Source organism: Passer montanus, unplaced genomic scaffold, assembly GCF_014805655.1.
Source record: "Passer montanus isolate IOZ18808 unplaced genomic scaffold, ASM1480565v1 scaffold61, whole genome shotgun sequence".
Classification (NCBI taxonomy): Eukaryota; Metazoa; Chordata; class Aves; order Passeriformes; family Passeridae; genus Passer; species Passer montanus.
In genome coordinates this window covers 436,813-454,547 of record NW_024371149.1, presented here as the reverse complement: position 1 = coordinate 454,547, position 17,735 = coordinate 436,813, and the positions used below count along the sequence as shown (strand labels likewise).

The following is a 17,735-nucleotide window of genomic DNA, read 5'->3' as shown; positions in this document are numbered from 1 at the left end:
AATATTGATGACATTAGGTAAAGGTAACAAAAGATTAAAAGAAATTAATTTCTGAAGATGTCAGAGAAAAATAATGGGTTTGTGCTGTGGGGGAGAAACCAATAATTAGGAAGCAGTGGCAAAAAAACCTTTGAGAGAAATTCATCAATTTACGGCTAAATTAACACTTACATGGAAAATGAACTTCAAATACATACAAGAGTTTGTGTGCACGTGTTTTTGAGGTACTATGCTGTTAGATAGTATCATTCTATAGGTTGTTGCTCCTTTTGTTACATCTTCGTCTGCAGGCATGCAAGCAGGTGGTGAAAGAATGATGTGATTTGCTGTGTCAGTGCTGTGAAGTAGATGTTTCTGAGGAGTTTTTTCAGAGGGGGCAGTGGGGGAAAGCAATGAGAAAAAACCCAAATTCCATGTATGGGATAGTGTTTCAGGGATGCAGCCTACTGACTAAGCATTAAGTGACAACTGTAAAGTGAAACATTTTCAATAAATTAACATTTGTGAATGCAGAATCCCTAAGAAAGAATCTCTGAGTTCAAGATGAGATGAATTTGGCCATGAAGGCACGAGAGCTGAGCTGTGACCTGTGTTGTCATTGTGTTGTGCTGCTGAACAGCTCCTGATATAGTAACGAGATAATCCAGGTCTTATCACAACCCAAACCATAGCAAAAGGCCACTTAGCCAAGTGAACAGAGTTTGAAACTCAATTGTTATATATAGTCACATTCTTGACTGTAATGATATGTCCTTTTAAAAGAAAGAAGTACATCACTCAAAGCCTTCTTAAATATATAATGTTGCCTTTTTAAACAAGTTATTGAAAACTTAGTTGTTGCCTTAATCTGTTTATTAATGAGCTAAACATTTGTTACACCAACTACCAGCTGTAGTCAATGTACTCTCTGTCCTAAGGAGGTGACATCATCTGCTGCAGTCACCAAAGAAGAAAGTGCAGAATTTTCAAAGGATGTAATCTGTGGTTTTTCTGGTGCCCTGATGCAGCACTGGTTAGTTGTAGTGTTGATGTTACTCACTGGTGCCCTCATAGGTCCCATATGAAATCAGTGCCATTTGTGCTAACAAACTATGTATGCATTTTGAAGGTCCTTGCTATGAAGAACTTTTACTGAGAGAGACAGAAAGAAAGTAAAGGAAGGCAAGGGTTGGAACAGAAGAGGTGGGAACTGAGTTAACCCTGTTAGAGAACTGGGAACTGCTGTCTTGAGTCTCCCCACTGCCTTTGTCTCACCATTGTTTTTCTGCTGGTGCCTTTTTTTGAGAGAAAAGATAAAGAAATTACAGAATTTACAGTCATGCTGCTTTCTCCTGGATTTGAGATAGTGCTCTTAAAAGTGAGGAACCTCTTGTGGAAATGGACAGTGTTAACTCAGTTACATGAGCTTTTAGACTAATTTCAATTTGCCACCATGCGGTCTTGTCTGAGAGCAGTCAGAAACCCAATTTAACTAAACATCTCAGTCTAAGGATCGTGTTTTTGTGAGACTGTTCAGGGCAGTGCAGTGACAGAAGGGAGCCAGTCTTGCCACAGGGGACTGAGTGCTCTGTGTCAGCACCTGGCTCAGTGCCCCCAGAGCACAGTGACCTCCTCACCCTCTGCCTAGGGGATGTACCAACAGTCACTGTCTGCTCCCTCAAGTGAGGATAGCAGGTGAGCAGTGGATTTCTGTTAAGCACTGCTATAATCGATTACATTAATGTGCTGAATTCCTCCCAAGCAGGGCTCAAGTGGCGACACAGTGACTTCTTTCCTTTTTCACCTCTCTGTTTACTGACTTTGTAAATTAAACCAATTGTCCTTTGGGCTGGATACTGCTTTTATTCCATAAGATGCTGACAAAAATGTCTTCTTTTCTACATCTCTTTTTTTAATTTATAAATGCAGAAAGCAAAGTGTGCCAGGTTGCTTTGGAGAATTTGGTCTAATTTGGAGGACCCCCCATTGTGGGAGCCTCCCCAAGCACACCTCAGTCTTGGAAGCTGTTCCTTCTCCTTGCTGCTGCCCCCAGAAGGTAACAGGGGCAGCTGCTCCCTCTGTCTTGGTTGCTCCTCCCAAGGGCACCACTTGCTGTTCTGGTAGTTAAAAGAATGTATGGATTTTTCTTCAGATTTACAGTCCATGTTTGAGCTTACTTGCTAGCTTGCCTTGCAGCAGATTGGCACAGTCATCTTCAGTAGTGTTATGCACACTGCAGAACTGTTGTTTTCCCACAGATTTTTTCCCCTTACCTTTGCATTCCTCTGTCTGCAGGATGAGTACCCTGAAAGAGCATTGTTGCTTAAATATCAGCTCTTTAATCTGATGTAATTATTTAGAGAATGTTTTCATGTTTTGATGAAATAAGATCTCTCAGTCAATACTTTGTCTGAAAGCAATATAAATATTTTATCAGAATCATGTAAATTGTGTTACACTTTTGGTAGGTTTAAGGTTGTTACTTGCCTTCCTGTGGCATTCTGTAGAAATTTAGGCTTTTTTTTATTCCTGTGAATCATTCTTGCTGTTATTTAAGGCAGTGTCAAAGTCTTAAGAATTTAGTGTACTTGTAAAGCTAAAAGTTAATAAAAAGTACTGATCATTTCTGTTATGATGATATTCTAATCCTCCTTGTGTCTCTGGGCAGTAGTGTATATTCCAGTGATTAGTCATAAGAAAATTACTTACATAGGACCCATACATGTTCAGTTTAGTTCATCTCTCCCTGCAGCACTGGTAATACTTAAAACAGAATGTTGTTTTGTTCAGTGGTTAGGTTTTCTTCATTTCTCATCATAAATTGACAGAATTTGCATGTTTATTCCCAGAGTACAGAAACTGCTTGCATGGGTCTTTTGCTTTTGCTTTTACATAACTCAGAATTTAAAGATACATTGGGTTTTTTTCCTGATTGCTCTGTTGCTTTATTTTGGAAAAAGTATTAACTACTGTAACTTAAGCTGTGACAGGAAAAAAAACCAAACCAAGAATGTGTGTATGTGTATTTTTATTTTTTTATCTGGAGGCAATGGAGAGAGTACAGGTAAATAGGCATGCACTGGGTGAGAAGTGTTATCATATATGACATTCCCTGGAACCCAGTAAAAAACTGAAGCAAGGATAACCACCTATACCCATGTATACTACTTCGTAAAGTCTTTTCTATTAGAGGTATTGCTAACAAAAATTAAGTGAAACCTTTTTGTTTTCATAGAGAACCCAAGAAAAAGTCTGTTTTCCTCGTGAAAAATAAAATTGTGCTGTAGACTTGAAATAGTTTGCTGATAGTGTAGCAGGGTTTGCAGTCAGTGGGATGTATCTGGAATGGGAGTAGGAGCACAGAAGTGACATATTGAGGGTTATTGAGAAGCTAGGGTTATCTCTCCCATCTGCCTGCTTGCACCAGTGTAAAAAAGTGACAAACTGATTTTATCTTTGCCTCTCTCCTTCTCCCCCTTAGTCCCAGGAGCATGACAAGATTTCCGAGAAAGTTAGAAGGCATATAAGTTTTCTCAACTTGCAGAAATAGTAATTTCTCTCTACTAAATGAGGAAGCTGTTGAGGAGTGGTATTGAAAGTTACTCATTAACTTCTTTGCTCTGGCTTTGTAAAGCTGACTTCCATTTCCCCCTCTCTTACTTTGATACAGGAGTTTATGGCAGACCCCCTCGATTCTGGTCTGATTGAAGTGAGGAGACTCGGGTCACTAAACTTGGCTCCTTCAGTAGAGATAAGAGCTACCATTAAATCCCAGAAAGATACAGCAGATGAGAGTGCAGATAGTACTAGAATATAAACCCTAATTTTGTCAGGGCTATAAATATTAAAATCATAGGCCTTCACCCAGAAGAATGTCTTCGGAGAGGTAAAGGTGATTCAAAGCAAGAGAGAGGCAATTTGGAGAGGATATCCTATACGTGAGAAAATAGAAATGGTTTTGATGAGATCTGAGGCACTGTAGAAGTTTCATCTTTCCTTCTGGAAAGTCCCTGTCTCATGAAGGTTTGTCATTTCTAATACCTCATCACAGAAATAATCTTTAAGCAAAAGCAGAATATATTTTATATTAATGTTGATTTCTGTAAATATGCCTAAAGTAAAAATGCCTAAAGTAAAAAGAAATGTAACTTTGGTAACTTTCTTTTTCTTAACTTTGGTAAAACCAGTTTGCTTTCATTCTACTAGCTTTTCTTTGAAGATATGAAAGTATATTACATCTCCTTTAAGAAAAAATTTTAACATGAGTTTAAATTCTAAATCCCACACAGCATTTTTCCATTAGCAAGTCCTCCAGGCCCAGATAAGTGGCCTACAGAGTAACACTCAAGTGTGTTAAGCCTCACTTAAATAACCTGCCAGCACTTTTGAATTCACGATGTTGATTATAAAGGTGCACTAGTCAGTAAATAGTTTGAAGAGTTGACATTGACTAATGTTTGGCCAAAAGTTAAAAGCTGTGGTAATGACATGTGGTTTCTCAGTTCATGGATGTGCTGAACTGAAAATCTGTTAAAGATGCTTATAGCAGCAGGAGATTTAGCACTTTTAGAAAATCAGACCAAATTATACTTTCTGAAGTTGAAACACCCAAAATTTCCTTTTCTCATCTTCTCCAGATTGTATTCTCTCATTTAAGCTGGTGTCACTGCACCTGAACTTTCACTTCAGTTTTTGAAGTAGAGGAGACACTTGAGTGTGTGTTCTTGAAGTACTTTAAGTAATTAAAAGAAATTAAGTGATTAAAATACAGTTGTCTGGTTAAGCTTGCAAAGAATACATTCAACTGTAATGTTTACTTAACAGTGGATTTAAATATGAAACAAAAAATAGAACCACATGTATGGCCTAAAGAAACATGCAAAATTTTCCTGATTTTACTTTGAAGGCTTCATTAAAAAGAACTCACCATCAAACTTCCCATTTTAAAGCTTCTGCTGTGAAGTATTTCATCTTTAACACTCAGTGTTTTGACTGTGGACAGTCAGCCCACCAAGATAGCAGTGGACAGATGCATATTGATTAAAAAGAGGATAGTTCCTGTCATTCACAGGGGAAGGTTTCTAGACTTGATTAGGTATTTCAAAGCGTCCCTTGGGACAAGATTCTGTTCTGGTGCCTGTACATCGTAAAAGCAGAACTTCTGGGAAACTCTCCATGTGATGTTGCAGGAAAGAAGTAAGAAACAGTGTTAAATATTGTTGGATATTTTCCAGAGTATGTATATCTTCATTGCTATTCTATTGCTTCATATTATATCAGAATGTAAATTATTTAACAGATGGATGTAGTTATTAGAAGATCTTGAAGTGTGAATATCCAAGGTGTGGACTTGCTCTTAGACTCAAAGTAGTCTAGATCTGTGCTAGAAGTCCTCTAGTAAAGTAGGATATGTTTATATGCATGCCTGAAGTCCTCTTTAATGGTATCATGTAAATTCTCAGTTGTAAAATTGATTTCAGTGAGAGGCCCATAAGGGCAATATAAGGCATAGCCTCTTGCCATTATGAACTGTGTCTGTGCTTGGTAGGAGCTGGCAGCAGGGCTGTCTTCTGTGGTAGTACTGCTAAATATTTCTCAGGCCTAGAAGACTTTCAGCATCCTTTAAAGAAATACATAGACTGCTTTAAAGTGAAATATACAGAAGATGGTAAAAAACCCAAAAACCTGAGTGTAGGTATTTGGTAGGAATGTGCCAGGTATATATTGGCGATCTCAAAGTGAGTGATACTTTTGTGTAGTAATAGTTTGTTTTGGAAACTTCATGTTCTACTGTACTCAGCTTGTTTAACTCACAAGCTAGGATGCTTTAAAATGAAGCACAGTTTAAGAAGGATTGAATGCTCTTACTGGAATCCCTCTATATCTATATGCAGGTATATGGTTATTTATCTTGAGAGCCCTTGTATTTTGTTCTTAACTATTGTATTTTCATTATTTTATTTGAGAAGGTGTAATTATGCTATCTATATAATAAGGAAAGTTTTTCTTAAGTCTAAGTATTAGGTAGTGAAGGGTTAAAAATCTAAGGTCCTATTAATGTAGAGAAATGCTGACACAAGTTCTTCAGTCCTTTTCCTGACAGAACACCCATCTTTAATTTGCTCCTCTCTTTACCCATATAACATTGTACATCTGTCCTTGAAAACAGCTCCTGCAGCATGAGCGTAGCCAGTGGAGTCAATTTAGCAAAGGTTGCTGTCTGTGTCCTAGCAGTGCAGGCAGACAGCCTGGAGCTATCACTTATAATCAACTGAACAGGTATATGAATAATTACTAAAGATAGAAACCTCTGTTAATTGCTGGGTTTAATCCTGTTCTCATAAATTGTTACAGAATCTCCCCCTCTAGCACTAACCATCACCCTCCTCCTAGCATTGACATGACAAAAATGAATATTTTTCTCAGATCGTAAGTAATCTAGTAGATTTGGGAGCTTTCGTTTTAAGATTTTTGCTAGTGTTTAAGCATTCCAATACTCTCTGAGTGTCCTTTATATCCACTTGGAAGCTTTGAGGCCTTGAAGTATTTGGAGTTGACTGAGAGCTGTGTTTGCCAGTTTCTAAAAGCAAAAACTGATGTTAAGCTCTTGTTTCTCTTAAAATGATTGTCTACTAAGAGGTTTCTTTAACTCTGAGCAAAGCCACTTTCTTTTCAGACCATTCCATTTTTTCTTCAATCACTCAGATTATCAAAATGGAGAAAACTATAAAGAATGCCTCTCTCCCTCTAGTTCTATCCTGTTAATACAGTCACCCACAGTAAGTGGGAAAAATTAAGGGATGCTCTTAGAAATTGATTAGAGTATGAGGGAAGAGCGACAGTGACTGCATTTGGTCTTCACCAAGAGCATTTTGCCTTATTAGGCCACTTAGCAAGCTAAACTGTACTTCATCTCAGAGTTCTCTAAAAATAACTCTGTATGGCTTTCTGGCACATTGATATAAAAAGTGTATGATGGTGGTACATGGGGTTGTTTAAATACAAAGCTAGAAGCATGAGCTGGCCTCCAAATGATGAATGTCTTTGTATTCCAGAATGGAAGCTTTCCAAGACAGTGATGCATAGCCACCAATTTGTAACTTTTCTTTTAATTTGTAACTTTGGACTTTTATCTATTTGATTATTATATAAGCACTCATATGTTTGATATGGCATCATGAAACATCTGAATGCACTTTCAGTGGTTTTCTACACTCTACAATTGATTTGAAGAAAGTGACATCCAGTGTTGTTTTCATAGAGTTTTTAAAAATAAATAAAAATAAAAAACCACTGCATCTCAACTTTCTCATTTTAATGCTCTCACAGCATTAAAATGAGAAAGTTGAGATGCAGTGGTTTCTTTGACTCATAGCACAGAGAAAAAGTTCTGTCATGAACTTTCGTATGTATAGAATGTAAGTTATGAGGGTAGTGAAGGACATTTCTTCTCTTTACATCTTTTCTTATGTTTGTATCACATTCCTTCTCACAACTGATACCTTCCATATATTAGTGGATTGGTTTTTAAAAAAAATAATAAAAAGGATATAAGCAAAGAGGCTAGATTTCCTCTCAAACCTATTTTTGGAGTAGAGACAGCTGGGTGAAATGGGACCAAGTGGGGTCCCCCTACAGAGGGGAAGACAACTCCAATGGAGGCAGAAAAGCAGAGCAGCAGCTCCTCACACGGCTGGGCCGTGAAGTGTCAACTGGATATGAAGGCTTAAAAGGAAAAGATAACAGAAAATCATCACTGGGGTTGCCTATTCATGGAGGGCTTATTCTTTTGAAATCTTAATGAGGAATATTCATACAGTTTATATTTCTGTAAAATAATTGTGAAGAGTCAAAACAGTTCAGTCTGGATTTACAATGCCAAGAAGTGTTCAGGTGCCCTAGCAGGGCTTCCACTTTCCAAGCTTCAGTTTCATTTACTCCTTTGCATCCCATTACTTCTACATTGCCTCACAAGCTGCTGTTCTAATAGTTTTCTATCTTCTTTCAGTGAGACCTGATTAAGCTGCTGTCTTCAGAGCTGCCTTCTTATTCCCTTGAACAATTAATCAGGGAGAGAGAAAGCTTAGTTCTAATTAACCCAAAGCTTGCCAGAGGTGGGGCTTCTGCTGTATGCTCAGTAAAACCAAATATTTTTAGGAATAATATATTCTTAACCACCTTGAAAAGTAGCAAAAAAAAAAAAGTTTTATTGAAGTGTATACTAAAACTTTCTTAGAGAGGTAGTAGTCCTCATTACATTTGAAAGTCTTGCTTTACTATAACAAAGTCTTATCTAAAGAACAGTTCATCAGATATTCCCCTAAAATGGTAGAAGGCTAAAAATGTCTTAAACTACATGAGGACAATCAACCAGTTCGCAATATGTGGTATAGAAAGATTTTGTCAAAGCCTAGTGAAAAATCAGGATCACTTGATCATGCTGAAAAAATGGATGTTGAATGGAAAGGGCTTCAGTTAACTTTGATTTCTTTCTGATTTGCTAGACATGTCATGAGCTCTAGCCTAGGTATCAAAAGAGGCACTGAAATCCATTTGTGCCATGCTCCAGTTTACCAAGGAATTCCATTAGAAGCATCCAAAAGTTAGAAAACTAATGAAGCTCCCTTGTCACAAAAAGCAGATTTTAAAACGTGCATTAGCATTTGTAGTAAAATACATACATTAAAATAAGGGCAGAGCATCACAGGTGGGGTATGTTGCATCTGTCTTTAAAATTGCCTGATGAACAAGTTGGGTTGTGAGGGGGCAGCTGCAGTGCCTCTGCTGTGTGTGAAATAGAGCTGGGGACAGCTCTGAGCTGATGCCATCACTACGATGATTTCCTAGGTCTTGTAAAGCCTCTCTTCTGACTGCCACACTACATTACAGATGTGATTTTTCCTTAGTGTACTTTGTTCTTGATTTCTGCATGCTTTGGTTACTTTTGCTTCACAGTTTTCCATAGAAGTACTGCTGTGAAGAGAACCAAAGATGCAAACATAATGAATGGCTTCTCTGTGGTTTTTTTTTTCATTGTAATTGTATAGATCATCTTGTTTTCTGCACATGGCAAAGACATTAAATCAAAAAAGAAAAGAATGAAGGAAATAGACATTAGAAAATTGCAACATTATTAGATGGACCTAAGGTAGATCTCCCTTTCCAAATATTTTGGCAATTGACAGAGTTGTTCATCAGAGTGCCTAAAAGTCTGTCCTGTGTCTTTGCAGAGGCTTGAAGGAGTGTTGTTTTGTAATGGGGTAGTAAGAACATGAGCATATCCAGGGTCTTGAAAGTTAAATAGGGCATAAGGGCTTTCAGAAGATTTTGAGCGTTTTGGTCCAGTTACTGTGTGCATCCAAAACAGCATTTGGTGTTTCCAGGTTCAGATCAGAGTTAACTAAATGTTAACCAAAACATTTAGTTGCCAAGAGCCACAAGCAAGCAGTGGTCATGGGCAGCAGGGAAAAAAAAAAACAACAGATGCTGTGTTAATACCTTTTGTAACTTCCCTATCTTTGTGGGGATAGCCTAATGCAGAAGGTGGCCAAAGGGTATGTACCTTACCCACAGAATTCTTTGCAGTGTAGTAATCTCTTACTTAAACAGGATAGGACTCAATCACGTGAAAGGGTCTTTTTTTTTTTTTACTGTGCTTTTAAATACTGGGTTTTCCTTCCACACCTCTTTTTTGGAAGGAGTTTATTTGATTATGTAAAAATGTGTTATGCATGAAATACACTTGATGCAGAGTCAAAGGATTTTAATTTTTGCTTTTTCAAGTACATGGTTGGTTTTTTACTGGGATGCAGCCCTTAGATTTATAACAGCTTCAACTGATTCAACCTACTGTGAAACATCAGGAAAAATCGACAAGGCCACTGATCCATGTATTCTGTGTATTTCAGCTATGTAATTGTAAGCCTTCTAAAGAGTTTTTTGAATCCCTTAAATCAATAGTAAAATATATACATATCCAGGGAACTAATTCTTGGGCAAATAACCTGCTCTAGACAAATATTGTAAGGAACTACCCTGCTGTGTTCAGCAGTGCAGCAAAACTCAGATGAATAAAGATTGGCCCCTGAGATAAACCTTTAAATCTTTGGTCATAGAAAATTTGCATTGCTAAAGGATTATATTATGACTCAGTGGGCAATAACTGCTATTACAGCTACTTGAAGAGATTTTCCTTACCCATTTATGCTTTCTTTCCCTGCTCTTTTCTCAGCATACCTCTCACAATGATATTACAGTAGAACATGATGCTGTCCCTCCTGTATAGTCTACTTGATGCTGAAGCGTCCAAATGGGTGATTTGTTCTCTACCCTTCTGCAGCCTCTCCTTCTTTTGCTGTTGGTGGTCTGCATCTTTATTACAGGTGTTGATCTATTTGATTAAGTTTTTGCAATATCACCAAAGAGGGGGCAAGGCAGGAGAGAAGTGAGAATTATGCCCAAAGGCTACCTCACTTGAAGAAGTTGAAGATAAGCATCATACTGTTTGTGTTGAGCAGTCAAAGGCACCTGAACATATGAATGTGTTCACATCATTACCTTGTTCACCATAAGAAGTTGGTGTTCCTTGGGCATGTCTGTTACATCATCACAACTTAAGGAGAGGCTTCTGACTTGTTAAAAATACATTCTTCAGAGAGGTGTCTTGCTATGGAGAGCAAAGAGCAGTACCATAAGAACATGGTTTGCTTCTGTGCCAAGCAGTGACTGACAGGATTGAGATGTGCAAAGTTTGTCAGTAATATTGTTGTGCATTGACAGTGTATGCTGAACAGACAAACATTGCCTCCTACTTTGAGATAAACAGGACTTCTCTGAAAATCTTCCAACTCTTCTCCTGAATCAGCTAGAGGTGGTCCAAGTAAGGGTCTCCTCTTTCTCTCCCTGTAGAACTCAAACCCCTGTGGGGCTGAGCTGGTGCAACAGCCTGCAGCAGGCACAGCCCCAGACACTGAGATCCCTGGGGCCTCAACAGAGCACACAAAGCACGGCCAAAGAGCCTGCTCTCCCACCCCTGTATAAAAAAAAAATGTGCTTCCCAGTACAGACCTGCTTCTCCCAGTAGTATGTGTCTTCAGTGAGTTGTGTTAATAGTTATCATTGCCTGAGATAACCTTCCTTGTGATGTAATTTGACATACTGCTGTCAGAGGGGCTTAAACATAGTAATCTTTAAAAATGATTGGGAATTTGCCCTAGAGAAAAAACTGTTATGATTAATTTCTACAAATGATAAACCACTCCTCCTTCAAAATACTGTGTGCTATGAAGTGTGATTTAATCCATTTCACTACAGAGCCTGATGCTTCTGACAACTGTGACTCAAATGTCATCACAGAAAGTGATATTTCAAGTGGCAGGGTGGGATTAGAAACCTGCTGAAGATTTGTCAAAGGAGAAGTACATAATTTTTAGATAAGTGATTTGTCTACTCTAAACCACTTCCTCTGAAAGACAGGCAGCTTTAAAAGAGAAACTTAACACTGTTACACTAGAAAGAGCAATTTAATTGCAGAGAGATACAACTTATGATGGTAGGTAGAGAAAAAAACATTGGATACTGGGGAATGTGCTTTCTATACAGAAAAAATAAAATTGCTTTTCACCCTCAGGAAATAACTTAATCGTGGCTTGTATGAGGAAGGAGCCAGTCCTAGTATCTGGGACCTCAAGACCACCTGATATGTTCTTGTTGCTGCTTTGTGTGTTTTTTCAAAATACAGCAAAACACCATGATAATTTATGAATTGTGTGAAAACTCTACAAATGCAGCAAAACTGGAAACAAGTACATAAATGTTCATTCAATCAAGAATTCATGTATCTTTAGAGCAATTATCAATTTCATTCACATCTACCAAGTCTGAACTCTTTGACAGTCCCCTAAAACTTGTGCTTCCTATATCTGTTCTGGCAGTCTAGTTGTATAATTTACACCTCCTTAACAATCTGTCTATTCTGAAAGGCAATGAAAAAATTGTATAAGGTACTGTACTTTTCTTCCATGTGAATCTGAAATTTCACGAACTGCAATGGAAACTACATTTTGTGTAAGAGTTTGTTCCAGCAGCCCCATGGGTCCACCTGCATCTATGAGGACGTAGCTGAAGGCTTGCCCAGGCTGTGCAGACTGGGACACTGGCCCAGCGCTGAGTCCTGCACCACCTGTAGCAGCTGTGTTGTTGTGAAGTGTTCCTTCAGCCACACTTGAGCAGCTCTGAGATTGCACAAAGTGTGGAGGGTTTGGTTTGCAGTTCTGCTTGCTCTGGTGGCCGTGGAGAGAAAGCAATAACCCTGTCTGACAGGCTGACCTTGAGATCCTGCATCAGGAGTGGAAGTTAAGTGAGAGCACACATTACTCTTACCTGTTTGCAGTGGATTCCCCGGGGGGAAAAAAAGAACATGAAATCTGACAATGCTTTTTTGTGGAATCATTTTTCAGAGAAGAGCTGCTCTTTGATATCTGTGATAGTTTGCTGCTCCGATCTGTCATGTTGCCAACTCTCTACTAAGGTGTTTGGGAAGCACAGTTAAGTGACTGTAAGCATAGCAAGGGAAGCTGGGGCCGTTTTTTCACTGAAAGGAATTTTGCTGGAGAGACAGTATTTTTTTCAAGTCCTCTTGTTTTTATTGTTTGTGTTTTGTTTGTTTCTCGCTGGAACCTGCCGGCTGCTTCATGCGAGGGGGCCGGGTGCGCCTTTAAGAGGTGGAGGTGCCTTTGTGCAGGTTGTGCGGGAAGGAAGTGGCTCTGCACCGCGGAGGGTGGCAGGAAAAGGCTGGTGCTCGGCTGGCCACAACTTAAACTGCCAGTTTTCCCTTCGAGAGCCAGCAAAGAATTGTCACATTAGTTTCCTGGGGGTTGATTGTTTGTTGCCTTTTTTTTCCCCCTTCGGCACTGTCAAGTTGAAACGCTGACCACCGCAGGCACAGCCGGACGTGTTTAAAACTCTTCCACGGGCAGCCCAGCACTGGCAGTGGCGTGGGAACGGGTGTTGTCATGGGAGCACTGTGCGGCCGGCAAAGGTGAAGACCTGAACTCGCAAACACAGCCCAAGGCACCTGCCCGGGCCGGGCTGTCCCGCAGGTGACAGCGGTTCCGGCGGCAGCCGCCGCCCGCCTGCCTCAGTTTCCCCTGGCGGCGGAGGCGCGGCGCCCGTGGCTCCGCCGAGCGGGAGCGTGGGGCGCCCTGGGGCCCGCAGCCGGCGCCGCCGCTCCAGCGAGCTCCCCGCCGGCCTCCCGGCCCGGTACCTCCTGCCCGGCCCGCCGGTACCTCCAGCCCGGCCCGGTACCCCCGGCGCGGTCCGGAAGGAAAGTCCCGGCCGCGGGGGCCGCCCGCCCCGGGCGCTGCTCCGCCGCCGAGGCTGCCCTGGACGCTAATTAGCATGACTAGTTTGATGGATTTAGTCAACAGCATTCAGCAAACAGGGTAGGGGGAAGCAAGGCTACGAGATTTCCCAAATCTCAAGACTTTTCAGCCCCGGTGCCCTTAATGGTTTGTTACGCGGGCTCGAACAAGTGTTGCTTCCAATTAATTGATCGAGGAGATTTATTTTAGTATTTTGACTGGGTGCCAGAGGCAGAGGCTTTGTCCTAGCGTTTTAAGCACCACCCCTCCTTGCAAGTTTGAAATGTGAGCTGCCTGGGTGGTTTTTTTTTCCTCCTCTCTTTCTCTCTCTTCCTTCTGGCAAAGTGGCTGTGTGTGTGTGTGTGTGCGCGTGTGTGCACGAGAATGAGAGAAGGACATACCTCTCTGTGTAATGGGAAAGCAAGACATGGATCACTAGAGACAGAAAAGAGAACCATCAATATCAGTAACATGCAGCTGAGGTGAGATTTTTCTGAGTGTTTGATTTTCTTAAAACCCTTTCGGAAGATTTACAGCAGCCTTCTGCCATGCTGTATGCCGAAGATGTACTCCTAAGCAATGTCATAGGGATGCTTACATGTCTATCGCCGTTTTAGGTCTGTTCGCGTACGTGTGAAGTTTTAAAGCTTAACCTGATTCTCTTTATTGTCTCTAGAGGGTTGTAGCTTGAGCACAAATAGCCTGTTGGCAAGTACGGCATGAGCCCATTAGCAAGACTCCATCTGTGATTGGTTTTGCCTGGAAACCGGGAGACAAGCAATGAATAATTGATGCGTGTTGTGCAGTAGCTGGACAGGCAAAGAGGAGAGAGAGAGAGGGAGAAACAGAGCAGGGTGCCCTCAGAGGGGGAGAGCGAACAAGCTTGAAAATAGCTACTGGCTGCCTTGTGCCGAGATGAAGGCAACCCCGGCTGTCTTTGTTCTGCACTGGCTGGTTTCTGCCTAGAAGTGTTTGCAGACATATGTGGCCTCTCTGCAGCAGCAGCGGCAGGCGCGCAGAGGAGGGGCGGCAGAGGAAGCCCGGGCTGGTGGATGGGATGTAACTCGGGGTAAGTTGGTTCCGGGGGGGCGGCGGCCGAGCGTGCGGGAGCGGGGCCGTGTGCCCGAGCGTGCTGGCCCGGCAGAGCCCGTGTGCGCTGTGCGAGTGTCTCCCTGTGTGTGTGTGTGTGTGTGCGGGTGCGTGTGCGGGAGCGGGTGCATTGTGGGAGCTGGGCGCGGGGCTGGCAGCGATGGCAGCGGGCTCTGCCCTGCCCTGCCCCGCTCCCGGCCCGCTCCTGCTGCCGCTGCTGCTCCCAGCGCCCTGCGGCTCAGCAGCCTGCTGCCTGCAGCTGCAGCCCTACAGCCAAAAGGCAGCGCCAGTTATCAGTGGCCTTTCCTGCAACTTTAGCCTGTCTGGCACTGTCAGAACGTGACAAGCTGTTCTGCAAACAGCAGTGACAATACTGCTGCCACCATTTCGTTTTTGCTGTCTTTATAAAGACCTTGCCATGCAGAACTCACATCTGTGGCGAGTGCTTTCATAGATGATCTCAAAGTAGTATTAGTATCAATGACAGTCTCGGGTATTCCAGTTGACAAGTTTTTTGGCCCTTAGGTTGAGTAGTAACAAGTGTCTTGTGTATGCTTTTCCTGTGTAAAAACTAAAAAGGTTACTTAATTTACATATGACTTAAAGATTTATCAGAAAGTTTCAAACTAGTGATGCCAGACTGGAATTTGGGACGTTAGTTTTATTGTTCAGTTTAGTTAGTTGGCTTAATGCAAATAGTATCTAAAAACTGAATAAAATAGCATATATCAATATATGCCAACAAAACAAAATGCAAAGGAACTATACAGCTTTAGTGTTTGCAATTCAGATGTTGACAGCATGGTCTGTTGGGGAAAGAGAGGTTGCTATAGTAGACAACAGCTCTTTGAATCAGTAAAATCGCTGTGTAAGGTAAAATAGACTTTGCATAAGGTAGAATCAGTGATTCTGGATCCACTAAAGCTACTGTCAAAACAAGTTGTGACTTCAGTCACACAAACTGTTTGTCCTGAGTTCAGGTGAGCCCATTGTAAGATCTAGTTTAAAATCCCTTACTATCTGTCATCTTTTGATCAAATAAGTGCTCTCTGTAGACATCTCATGAGGAGAACTGGTTAAATTGAACCCACAGTTATGACAACTTACCTTGGCTCGTAATACTGTAGAAGACAGTGTTCATTCTGCAAATATGTAGATTTTAGAATGAAAAGTTAGTGGGGAGAACAGTTTCTTTCAGAAGTCATGTCTCAGGTGAAGCTAACCAGGTCATTAGGCTGGGGTGACCTAAGAAAAGCAATTAGCGGGACTGAAACACTACTTGGAAATGGAAGTACATAAAAGTAAGATCCAGCTAAAATTGCTCTACGTTGCCTAATATTTCCTGTAGTTTTTGTTCAAGTTAGAAGTTTATTACAGTTATATTGGTAATAAAGTAATTATCAGTATCTAATCGTGCATAAAAGTGGAAGTGCCTCTGAGCTGAGCAGAAGCATGTCTCTCCATGCTGTCACCAATCTGCTTAGCAGAATTTTGTTCCTCTTTTTGCTTAGCATTTAAATTGAGATGGCAGCTAAAGTGCAATAGAACATGTGAAAAAAAGTTTGGGTTTATGTAAATTTATTTCAGTAGATCTCAGTCAGTAATGCTCCAGTTTAAGTGAACAGAAGAGTGTTACCAAAGGCTTGGTATCAAATTTATGGTCAAAGTTTGATTTTAAAAACTACTTGACATTGTTAAGTTAGTGCCACCTTTACCCCTTTCTGGAGGAGCCATCAGAAAATCCCTGGGAAAATACGTGTGCAAGTGCAGTGAAATTTCACTAGTAAAGAAGTCATCTGAATGAGCAAGGTGCAGTTTCATGTTAGCAATTGAAAATACTGATCATAAGAGAGATTTGAAATGTAGTCATAAGCCTTTAATCTTGTGTAGATCATAGTAGAATGGGTACAAATGTCAAAGCTGTGCGTGTCAATGTCTCTGTGATCCTGGCTGAAATGTTGCTGTGTTCATATTTCAGTGAAAAACACGTGCTCTCTTGGTATCGCTTGGGCTGAAAGGAGCTCTTAGTCCTGGGGCTCTTATGCTGGATGAATGCTCCAGGAACATCCAAGAAAACTTGTCCACATGTAGTGGACAGGGGACAGCTATTGTTTACAAAGCAAAGAAGCAGAGCGTGCAAACCAACATCGAGAGGAAAATAGAGGGTACTTAGGCTCAATGAATAAACAATTTGTTGTTGTAGTAACAGGTGCTGTATTAATTACAGTGAGATAGTTTAGAGAGAATAGTCTGGCAAAACAGGCTCGCTGTTGCCATAAGAGTTAGTACAGCAATTAGTTCAAGAGAGTCTCTGAATCCAATGCCCAAAGCCCCTGCAATTACAAGATGTGTAACTAAGACAAGAGAATTGTGTTTTTCTATGTCACGAGGTAAGCTGAGGACACAGAAGTTCCCACGTTATCCTCAGTTGTCACTGGGACTGTGACAATGCAGGGCTGCTTTCTCATGACTATTACATCAGCAAAAGGGATATTGCTGATCAACAGTGGCCAAAAATCATTAGAGTGAAGCCATCAGGAAACTGTCACTCTATGGGATGACACAACTGTAACTTTTTTTTCCTCATAACAAACAATACACGTATGTACATTATGTGTAAAAATACCAAAAGAGCTAATCAGAGAAGGAGCTAACCAGCAGAAAACAAATAACCTTATTTTGTGAAGCATTGTTAAAATTATGTTCCAGAGATCTCAGTGAAGATGCTCTCTGGTTGGAGAACAGAGAGTGGTGCAGGAAATACCTTCCTCTGAGGCTGCTCTGGCTAGGGGAACTTCTGTTTTCTCTCGGGTGGAACAGCAAAAGAAACTGCTCCTAACAGACCGCCAGAAACTGCTTGTGAGCAGCTGGACAGCAAGGGTTTTGCTCAAGGGGAAAAAAAAAAAAGGTGGGGAAAAGTTGCTTCCTCCCAGCCCTGCTCAGCTATTGCTGCATTGCTGTTCAGTGCAAGTAGAGCTGGGTGATCTGATTGAAGTCTCAGAAGCCTTGCTGGGCATGTGGAGAGCTGTGCAGGCTGAGCAGATGATTCACTATTTCTGGTACCTTGCAGGACACAGCAGAGACATGTCCAGAGGGCTTAAAAAAAAAAATCATGTAATAAATGACCCCACTGTGTGTCCACTAAGTTTCTTAGAGCTTGTTTTCCTTGTACTGCTTGTACTGCCTTTTCAGAGGAAACCAGAAAGTTCTGTGAAATAAACCAAGTAGACATGACATCTGTTTCACTGTGGTATGGTGTTACTAGTTGTTTCTTTGAAGTAAGCAAAAACAAAAAATAAATTAATT

At 41.0% G+C, this 17,735-nt stretch overlaps 1 protein-coding gene across 11 annotated transcripts in view; it reads left to right on the top strand.

The window, feature by feature from the left end:
- ZMIZ1 (zinc finger MIZ-type containing 1) overlaps positions 1-17,735 on the top strand; it is a 337,743-nt gene that overhangs the window by 233,320 nt on the left and 86,688 nt on the right. Inside the window, exon 1 of one of the 11 annotated variants that reach the window (XM_039727307.1) lies at positions 13,727-13,822. The exons of 9 other annotated variants lie outside the window; for them this stretch is intronic. The gene's annotated coding sequence lies outside the window, so the exon portion shown is untranslated. Of the gene's footprint in view, positions 1-13,726; positions 13,823-14,190; positions 14,410-17,735 lie in introns of those variants that run through there. One more of the 11 variants, XM_039727310.1, reaches the window with a different exon arrangement.